Genomic DNA, 9,968 nt, shown 5'->3' on the forward strand with positions numbered 1-9,968 from the left:
TGATGAAGTAGTCTTTTGGTTAGTTTCATTTTATGCTTCTTGAGTCATAGGAACCTCCGAGCTGTAAGTAGGGTCAAGGTAAACAAAGTCAGAAACTAACATGATGCTCTACCCAAATCCTATGTCTTCGAGCGAAGACAAACAGCGAGAAAATATCTTCCATAGTTGGTTGAGTCAGCTTTACTTGGATCCCAAGTAAAGTTGTCGCATGGGTTTCATAATCCGACCGTTAGTGATGTGTCAGATCCTGAATGACCAAGGGTCATTTCGTACATCTCACCTCGGGTTGCCCGCTGGGTATAAATACCCCACCCCTACACCATAATTGGTGGCTGCTCCAAGAGAGAAAAACGGCTATTGTCGTGTGTGAGCAACCCATCCTTGAAGCCTTTGAGAGAAAACATCCTGAGAGGATAACCCAGAGCCAAAGTGATTGAGCATCACTGAAGTCATTCTGTTCTGAGTGAACTGAAGACTTGTTACACTTCAGGACTGTGATCCTCCAGTCGGATAGGCGTCGCGTTCTAAGCATCCAAGAGTAATTGTGGATTGCCGATGAACGAAGTCTGTGAAGGTTTGAAGTCTACCTTGAAGACTTACCAGAGTGATTGGGCGAGGACTAAGTGACCTTAGCTCAAGGGGAATAAGGTGAAGACATGGTCTTCTGAGTTGAATCTCAGCTTCCCTAACCATACGTACAACTGCCACAACAGTTGGAACTAGTCAAACAAATCTTTGTATTCCCCGAGTACCTGGTTCTATCTTCTTCCTTCCTCACTTACTGTTTTACACTCTGAAGACATTGCATGCTTGCTTGTGTTTGAAGATATACCTTGAAGCCTATCCTCAGTTCAACTGTTTATCTTCATGCTTCATGTGTCTACATTCAATGCATGCTTGTATGTATGATGTCTTTGTCTATGTTATCTGCCTAGCCAGATCATAGTCACTGTTAGATTCTGTGTTGCTTCCGTTTTCTTCAAAGACATTGATTGTCTTCAAAGACTTCCATAAAAATCGCCTATTCACCCCCTCTAGTCATAACTAGAATTTTCAATTGGTATGAGAGCAAGGTGCTCCCTTGTTCCGTGTGATTCGGTTTAATGACCTAGAGTTTTAGCTATGTCGACTGCAGGGATCATCAAGGTCTCCGCTGCGTGCCCTGTCTTCGCTGGCACTGACTAACTATACTGGAAGAACAAGATGCGTATGCATATTGAAGCTATTGACAACGACCTCTGGTATTTCATCAGGATGGGCGTCCCCAAGGCAGTTGAAGGTGTCACTGCCGCTGACGTGAAGAGATTTGCTCAATCGGACTCCACCGCCAAAAACATCACCTGTGGACATCTGACCAAAGGACAGTACGTTCGTGTGAGTGCTCTGGAGTCTGCGAAGCTGGTCTGGGACTGGATCTCCAAGGTCAACGAGGGTGTCTCATCTCAACGAGACTCTCGAATCGATGTGCTTCGCAATCTCTTCATCCGCTTCAAGAGGAATGACAATGAGAACGTCCAGCTTACTTTCGATTGCCTCATTGATATCACCAATGAGCTTCACGCTCTTGGTGCGACGGACATCACCAAGCACGAAGTTGTGAAGAAGCAATTGAGATCGTTGGACAGTTCATTTGATACCCTATCGCTTATGATCCAAGAGCTTCCTGACTTCAAGCAACTGGACATTGCTGACATTCTTGAGAGACTCAACACTCATGAATTCCAGCTGGCTGAAAAGAGAGATATCTATGGCCCAAACTATGGTCATAGTTATGCACTGAAGGCAAAGGCTATATCTTCGTCTGAAAACACTGACTGTGGTTCGGATGACGCTGAAGAAATTGGCAGAGAACCTGCCATGCTTGTGAAGAAGTTCCAAAAGTTCACAAGGAAGAAGCATTATGGAAAGTCTTCAAAATATGACTCTAAGAAGACTGAAGCCTCTTCTCGCGATAGTGCAAAGAGAACCTGTCACAAATGCAAGAAATCAGGCCATTACATTGTTGATTGTCCTCAATGGGAAAAGGAGCCACAGAAGAAGAAAATCAAAGACAATGATTCTGATGACAAGAAGAAGAAGAAGCACTCAAAGTCTTTCTTAAAGTCTTCATCACGCAAATCAAGTTCTTCTAGCAGAGCTCGGGCATTCATTGGCAAGGAAATGGATTCAGAGGAGGAATCTGATACTGAGGAGGTGGTAGAGGAGTCAGAGGACGAATCAGATTCAGGCGTGGCTAGCCTGGCTCTGGCTTCTGCATTCGTCGCCAAGTCAATCTTCAACAGTGAAGACAATGATCATGTCTCCGACATTAATGACGACGACGACTCTGCTCCAACCTACTGCTTCATGGCACGAGGTGCCAAGGTAATTTCACGTGCTGCCTACTTTGAAACCTCAAGTGAAGATGACTCTGAATGTGAATCCAAACCTAGCTATAAGACACTTGCTAAAATTGCAACTGAGCAACAAATTGCTATGGAAAAGACTCAAAAATTGCTAAACAGAAGCGATGATTTGTTGGACGAGAAAGTGACTCGTACTCAATCCTTAATTGAAGACATAAAAAATCTTCAAGTTAGGTATGACGATCTTCTAACTCGTCATGATACTCTCTGAGCCAACCATGAGAAGCTTTCCTATGAATATCTTCAAAGGAAGCAAGAACTAGAAAAGCTGAGAGCGTCTCATGATGATCTTAGAACTGAAAACGATTCACTCGCTCAACAGATCAGTACCACCCGCTCAAAAGATGAATTTCTCGTTTTTGGTTAGGCTTTTTATGAAAACAAACCCAACCCACAGCATGGGCCAAGGAGGCCATGGCAGAGAGGTGTCGAAATATATTCTCAGTGGCCCCTCCTTTCCTAAGATTATCACAATACCTTCCCCATGGAAGGGGACTAATTCCTTGTTCAAGCTTCGATTAATTTGGATTTCACTCTAATGGATTTGGTCTCCAAAGTAAAATCCACACACCGTGAAGAATAAGAGGATATATGCACAACAGGAAATAGGTTAGATTATAGGAAGTAGGTACGGGGGTGAATCTGTATGTATGCATTGAGAAAGGTTTTTGCTCTGCTCACTTTTAGTTTTCCTTTGTTCTTGCTAAGACTTTAGCAGTACCATTTGTTTCATTTTTATACTACCACGAGCAGTTTCACTAGTAGAAAAAGGCCCATTTGTCCCGGTTCATAAGTCTCATTTGTCCCGGTTCCGGAACCAGGACTAAAGGCCCCCCACATGGCCGCTGTATGGAGCTTGACCTTTAGTCCCGGTTAAAGGAATTTTTTATTATTTTTTTGAAAAAAATGAATTTTATTCTTGATTTTCAAATTTCTGATTTACCCCTATTCATTCCAAATCGTCTAACTTCCCAGTCTGTCACCCATCCTCTCACTATTCGAGCCTGAGCACACTTAACTTTCGAGTTCTATTCTCCCTTGTTTCCAAGTTTGCACTTGTTGTTTTCCTGACAATACTAAGCTGTCAATCCTATTAACCCTTAGGAGTTAAAGTTGAGCATGAAGTCACACGTTACGCCGTTTGAGTTTGAAACTATTATTCTTAAAACCAATAATTATTTAGTAACACTAACATTTATTGAATAAGTAGTTTGACCATAGTTTGACCAGATTTGACAAAAATTCAAAAAAAACTGAAATAATTATTTAGTAACACTAATGTTTCTTGAATAAGTAGTTTGACCACAGTTTGACCAAAATTCAAAAAAACTGAAATTTGAGCATATCTTTTTTTTCCTTTTAGAATTTGAGGATTCTAAAAATTTGCAAACAGGTCTATGGCCGTCAAAATCGGATACGGATTTTTGTGCTGATTTTTTATTTATTATGCGCTTTTTTCAACATCGTATGCAAAAGATATGGCCGTTTTACTTTTTCATAACACTTTTTTTGCAAAACTTGTCCAAATTTAAGTTTTTTAATTTCCTAACTACTAGATGTAGTAACATAACTACGTCTCCAAGGATTTTAATTTTTGAAGTTTTTATCATTTTTTTTGTTTTTTACAAAACTGAAAAGACGATACACGGGGGAGGGGGGAGTTTGAACCTTTAGTCCCGGTTTGAGACACGAACCGGGACTAATTTAGTCCCGGTTCATGTTTCAAACCGGGACTAAAGGTCCCATTTAAACCGGGACTAATACCTTCCTGACGCCTTAGCCGCTCGAACCGGGACTAATGCTCATATTAGTCCCGGTTCGTGATGCAACCAGGACTAATGTGTACATTGAGCTGTCACGAAAACCCTGTGTTTCTACTAGTGTTTGGGGCTAACTCTTCTTTAGAGTTTGATAGATATTTTTTGTATTGCATGCTCTCTTGATATGCATTTGGATTCGACTAGATTGCCTTGTTAATCTCGCCTGTCAACTCTAAAGTCTGAACTCGGATGATATGGTTGCCGCATACATACGAAGACATGACAACTTTCGTACTTGTACAAAAGAACCCATTCACTAATATCTGTTTCACGGACAGATCTATAAAGTAGAATGTAACCAAACGTCAATGAAACATCACTAAACATCCTCCCGGTTCAAGAATAGAAGCGAAGATGACGGAACTAATAAATAGGCTAATATTGAAATAGGGGGCAAAATATTCTTATACTCATGCATTGTGTAGGATCCTCCATCAAGATATTTATAGATAAAACATGTACAAACGCACTACAATATATTTAGAAACGCCAGGCACACTGCGTGTGCAGGTCATCCATACTAGATCCGACATATGTCATGCTTCTCTTATCTCTAAACAGATGGAATAAATCACTTCATTAATGAAAGCATGCGATTTTTTTGTTTCCTTTCTTTATATTTAGATCAACATAATTTATTTTAACAAAACACCATGGAATAGTTTTTGAAATTAAATATAATTTTAATGATGGAAGTTTGTGTTCTTTGCTAGAAATGTCTAAATTTTTAAGTATTGCTATATGAACATGTGTTAAATATAATGTAAATACTAGTTAAATTTTGTGATAATGAAATGTAAAAATAAAATATGTTTAGTATAAGAGTCCCACTTTGGCATTTTCATATGTAGGGTGGGTCGTTCGAAGTATTGCCACATGAGTCGAACCCCCAACCTCGCCACTCATGCCAGCGATGTTAGCCAACCGATGTAGGAATGCGTCACAAGTTGAATGTAGCGCTAAATTTAAAGTACTAAAGAACAAATTTCTTGAAAATCCAAACAATGATTCGAAATCGTAAATAGATTTTGAATATTTTTTTACTGTGAATATTTCTTTTAGTTGTGATTTTTTTTGAAACCTGAACACCTTTTATAAAAGGGCATCTATAGTACACACTGAACATTTTCTTATTATACGGTGAACTTTATTCAAATACTAACTCAACATTTTCAAAATATACAGTGAACTTTTTGCAAATACACGCTGAAGAAAATGAATATTTTATATACAGTGAACATTTTTTCGTTGTATGATGAACATTATTCTTCAATCAAGTGGTTTTTTTTAAAAAAACATGAACAAATTTCGAAAAATGAAAAAAGTTGGAATTTCGAAATTTTATTGGAATTTGGAGTTCCATTTTTTTAAACGGAAATCAATTCAAAAAATGAACAAAATTAGGAATCTCAAATATTTTTGAGAATTTAGAAAAATATTGAAAATTCTGAATATGAACCGTTGGTGACCTCTCGTTCTCAATGCTGGGCACGTGAGCTGATAAGAGCTTCAGTGTCTAACTACAAAAACGCACACTCCAGAACTATCCCTTAGCGACATGTACTATAGCGAACCAGTGTTCTTTCCACTTTTTCTTTATCTTTTTTTAATTGGTTTTTTCACTATTTCATTTGTAGTTTTTTTTATTTTCCAAAAAATGCTCGCTCTTCTAAAAATTTGCTCGAAATTTTCAAAATTGTTCACATTTTCAAATTTGTTCATAAAATACAAATATTTATATTTTAAAAATTGTGCAGAAATTTAAATGAAATGTTTGTGTGTTTCCAAATTACCCAGAGTGTCAAAACATGGAAATTTTTATAAAGGGAGTAAAAAAGTTGAACATGTTTTATTTTATTTTTGAACATTTCAAGAAAAACACTAACAAATTTGGAATTAAAAAACATAAAATGCAAAATAAAAATTGAAACCAATTTTTATTTGAATTTCCCCAAACATTTGTATTTGTATTTGTGTAGAAAAAACACAATGTCCATTTTAGGGTGTCCGGGTAGGCCACAAGGCTCCGTCCGGGAGCACGTTGGTTTTTGACATCCTTGAAACGACCCCAATTTGTTTTCCAGTGGCTTGTACGATGAATTCAAGACACCATGCCAAGTTTTATTTAACATATTTTGTATTTTCTGGATTTTTCTCTTTCAAAAAAGGCGATAAATGGCCATACGTGTCGCAACTTGCATAGGTTATCATAAATCGTTCAAACAGGACATCGATCCCTACCATGGGCATGCCCACCTGCTTGCCAAAGTTGGGGTCATTTCAAGAATGTCCAAAACTAGACTAGTTTCAACAGTGTCAGGGTAGGCGAGAAGGTTTCGTCTAGAGCACATTGTTTCTCGACATCCTTGAAAGGGCCCTAGTTTTTTCCTGGTCTTGTATCACCAATTCGAGGCACTATTCCAAGTTGTTTGCCTTTTCAAAAAGTTTTGCATTTTCTCAAACTTTCACAGTGAAAAAAACACGATAAATGGCCAGACGTGACGGAACTTGCATACGGTGTCGGAATTTGTTCAAAGCTGGCATGGATGCCTACCATCGGCATGCCCACCATCTTGCAAAAGTTGGGACATTTCAAGGAAGTCCAAAAAACACCATGTTCGACGTAGGGTGTCCTTATAGGCTAGAAGGTTTTGTTTGAGAGCATGTTTTTTTGGCATCTGTCAAATGATCCCAATTTTTTCCCATGAAATTATATGGCTTATTCAAGGCACCATGCCAATTGTTTTTAGTTTTCGAAAATTCTTACATTTTCTCAAATTTTCTTGCTGAAAAATGTACAATAAATGGTTGGACGTGATGCAACTTGCATACCGTATTAGGATAAGTTCAAACCTGGAATGGATGCCTACTATTGGCATGCCCACCTGCTAGAAAAAGTTTGGGTAATTTCATTCGTGTCCAAAAATATACCATGTTCAAAGGGAGGGTGTTCAAGTAGAGGCGAGAAAGGTCCGTTCGAGAGCATGTGTTTTTCGGCATCCATCAAATGACCCTAAACTTTTTCCATGAGCTTATATGACCAATTCACGACACAATGCCAATTTCTTTAAGTGTCTAAAATCATTCAATCCTAGGATAAATTCCTATCATGGGCATGCTCACCTAATTGCAAAATTTTGGGTCATTTCAAGAATATCCAAAACTTCACATGTTCAACGGAGTGTATCCGGGTAGGCCAGAAGGCGCCATCAGAGAGTAGGTTGCTTCTCGGCATCCTTGAAATGACGCCAATTTTTTCATAGTCTTGTATGAAAAATTCAAGGCGCCATGCCAAGTGTTTTTGGTTTTGGACAATTTTTTTATTTTCTGGAGTTTTCTCGGTTAAAAGAAGGCTCATAAATGGCCGGACATGTCGCAACTTGGATACGATGTCAGAAAACGTTCAAATCTGACATGGATGCCTACCATGGGCATGCCCACCTGCTTGGAAAAGTTGAGGTCATTTTAAGAATGTCCAAAACTAGGCCGTGTTCAACGAAGGGTGTGCAGGTAGGCTAGAAGGATCCATTTGGGAGCACCTCGTTTCTTGACATCCTTGAAAGTAGATGATACACCTGTCCATGTGGGATGCTATAATTTGGACCATGGTCCAGATTCTTCTGTTCGTAATCAAAATGCCTACCGAACTGACCATTTCGGCCTTCGCCCCACCTCCTCCTCGTCCGTGTACTACTTCCATCAAAGGGCTGACCCTCTCCCAGCCGCGGTCCATCGCTCGTCTCGCGCTCGGTGCAGCAGGACCGAGCTCATCTCGCGCACGGTGCAGCAGGACCGAGCTCGTCTCAAGCACGGTGCAGCAGGACTGACCTCGTCCCCCTCACGGTCCCGCAGCACCGAGCTCGTCTCGCGCTCGGGGCTTCAGGACGGGCTGATGGATGCCAGTTTTGTCCAGCCTATTGGGTCTCGATGATGGGGTCGTCCAGGGGGTGCGAAAGGTGGGACCTTTCCTCTCGTCTCTTTGGTTGGTGTAGCGGCGGGTCTCGGGTGAGGCGGTGTCATGGTCTTCAACGCTGGGGCGGCGGCCCTGGTGGTGGTAGCGCGGTGCTCTTGGGCAGAGTCCGTGGCTTGGTGCTGCCCGACGGGCATGGCCGTGTGGGCGGCGTGGTAGCCGGGGTGTGGCATTGGGTGGCGGTGAGTGTTGGTCGGGGTAAAACCTGTTCTTTCTTCAGACGGACCGGCGGTGGCAAAGCTCGTTCCCTTTTGAAGGCGTCGTCGCGGCTCTCATTGCCCGTCATGCGGCTCCAGAGGAAACTCTGATCGTCGGATCAGGCGGTGGCGTCGCTCCGATGTCGTTCCCTTCCTGAAGGCGCCGCCTTGGAGCCCACGGTTCGTCATGTGTGACTTCATCTCTTTGCGGCGGTAGTGCTAGGGGTGGTGTTGCTGCTTTCAGTGCCTATGTATCCTACTCTGGGTGTGTGCGTGTAGAATACTAACACCATGTTTCCCCAAACATTTGAAAAATACTAACAAATTTGGAATTTAAAAAGCATAAAATGCGAATTAAAAATTGAAACCAATTTTTATTTGAATTTCCCCAAACATTTTTTTGTATCTGCGTAGAAAAAACATCATGTTCATTGTAGGGTGTCCGGGTAGGGCACAAGGCTCCGTCCGAGAGCACGTTGTTTTTCGACGTCCTTAAAATGATCCCATTTTGTTTTCCAGTGGCTTGTATGACGAATTTAAGACACCATGCCAAGTTGTTTTGTTTTTTGACATATTTTGTATTTTTGGGTTTTCTCTGTCAAAAAAGGTGACAAATGGCCAGATGTGTCACAACTTTCATAGGATATCAGAAATCGTTCAAACCAGACATGGATGCCTACCATGGGCATGCCCACATGCTTGGAAAAGTTGGGGTCATTTGAAGAATGTCGAAAACTAGACATTTTCAACAGAGTGTCTCCGGGTACGCGAGAAGGTTCCGCCCGAGAGCACATTGTTTCTCGGCATCTTTGAAAGGGCCCCAATTTTTTCCTGGTCTTGCATCACCAATTCGAGGCATTATGCCTAGTTGTTTGGGTTTTCAAAAAGTTTTGCATTTTCTGGAGTTTTGATCGGCGAAAAAGCGTGATAAATGGCCGTACAAGACGCAAATTGCATACGGTGTTGGAATTTGTCCAAAGCTGGGATGGATGCCTACCATCAGCATGCCCACACTAGTGCAGAAAAGCCTAGCTCGCCCTTCGTAACGCCATCGAAAGCAGTGGATGCTCGGTCTTTTGCATTCAGGAAACCAAGCGTTCAGACTTTGATTTAGATTTGATCAAGTCTTTCTGTCCTAATTTTTTGATAAATTTCTGTTTGTTCTGTCGCATGGATTATCGGGTGGGATTATCGCTATCTGGAACAGTGTTGTGTTTACTGGAACAACATTATTTACAAAGTCTTTTGCGATTGGAGTTCAGTTTACGTCGGTGCATTCTGCAACATCTTGGAATCTAATCAATGTGTATGGTCCTTGTTTCGGCAGGTGAACATTGATTAGTTCTTTAATATGGACATAGATGATAATGAGGACTGGCTAATCATAGGTGATTTCAATTACATCCGTGCGCAGGATAACAGGAACAATCCCGGTGGAGATGTGAATGACATGATCACTTTCGACGACATGATTCTTCGCAATATGTTGTTGAGCTCCGATAAAGGGGCCATCATACACGTAGAGCAATATGCAACAATCGCCGCTGCCTGAACAGCTGGACTGGTACTTTACTTT

This window comes from Triticum aestivum, chromosome 4A, assembly GCF_018294505.1.
Source record: "Triticum aestivum cultivar Chinese Spring chromosome 4A, IWGSC CS RefSeq v2.1, whole genome shotgun sequence".
Lineage (NCBI taxonomy): Eukaryota > Viridiplantae > Streptophyta > Magnoliopsida > Poales > Poaceae > Triticum > Triticum aestivum.